Below are 1,543 nucleotides of genomic sequence, written 5' to 3' on the forward strand. Positions count from 1 at the left end.
ATTGGATTAAAGTTTTAATGCGCCTGCAACATGTTTATTAAAATTGCCTAATGTCTGCGACGGCATCTTCTCCCACGTCAGCGGACACCGGAGGCCTTGTGGGGTCTCCTGCGTCTGCGAACGGGGCGAGTAGACCTCGCATGTTTGCGTCAATACCTGCATCGTGGCATTGTCCGAAACAGCGGTACCTGCTCCATCTCATGGGTTTTATTTCACCTGACAACATCAGTGATTCACAACATCAGTGATTCACTGATGTTGTCACTACTGGTGATGCTATACCTTGTTTATAGCATAATATCTGAACTGTGATGTCATTGTGGAGTCACCCTGCAATGTGATATCAACTGAAAGCTCATAACCGAAGCAGAGCAGTCATTTTGTTGTGACCATGTAACCAAGAATGGATGCAACCCTTTCTCCACGGCGACTGTGGTAGAATAAGAAAAATCTTCTCTGTTAATTTAATCTTCTGTTTAATCTTCTGATTAGAAGCAAAGCAGTGTATAAACACACATCCATGCAGAGTGTGGTCATTAACAGATTAAAGTTTTCCATCACATTTTAAGTCAATATTATCATTTCAGAATAAACTTTGTCCAAACTCAATTCAAACCTAAATAAAGAGGAGGATTCTCACTCTTGGTCTCAGACTCTCAGGGCTCCACTGCATGTCAGAAAAGATGTTATACCTCCTTCAGCACACTGATATGACAAATTCAGCTGATGTTTCATCAGAAAGAGTCTTTCTACAATAAAAACCTCCAGGAAGTATCAGATCAGTATTTAAACTCAGCTTAACATCATGGAAGCAGTAAAGCAGAGGGAATGGGAATGAATGGCACATAACAAGAGAGGAGATGCTTCAAATGAAGTGAAAGGTTTTCAAAGAAGGTCAAGATTCATTCATTACTGAATCATTAAATACTACACATGAATCAGAATCAGAATACTTTATTGATCCCTAAGAACATTTGTCATGCAGCCAAGTTACTTACACTGGAAACAACATCAGCAAGAAGAGATATAAGGCTGTGTATAACTGTAAAATAAAATTACTGATTTATGTGCAATAAAATAATATAAATCACACACCAAAGTACACACAGGACGTTTTATTAGTAAGTTACAATGCAGACACATGCACTGCCAAGGACATTTAAAAAATAATGCAATGACATTTCATCATGTTTCATTTAAACAAGTTAAGAATCAAGCAGTGAATTGAGAAAACATTTGTTCTGTTTATAACAATTACAAAATGTATGACTGAACACAGATGATGCACTTTACTGCACATAGAAAATAAACCTAACTGTAGAAAAACATACCCTTTTCTTTTGACAAACACTTGATGATACAAATGTGTTTGCAGTGACTGACTCGCCTGAGCCACAGGTTAAAAGGTTAAAGGATGTTTATCGTCTCACACAGCGTGCTCTTTGGAAACTTTTTCAGCGCAGCAGTTTGAGAAAATATCATAAGCTGTCTGGATATCACCGGTGAGTGTGTGAGTCAGCGGTGTGAGCAGGGATTCCTTCAA

This window comes from Pundamilia nyererei, unplaced genomic scaffold (genome assembly GCF_000239375.1).
Source record: "Pundamilia nyererei isolate P.nyererei 1_Seehausen unplaced genomic scaffold, PunNye1.0 scaffold00230, whole genome shotgun sequence".
In the NCBI taxonomy this organism is placed as follows: Eukaryota; Metazoa; Chordata; class Actinopteri; order Cichliformes; family Cichlidae; genus Pundamilia; species Pundamilia nyererei.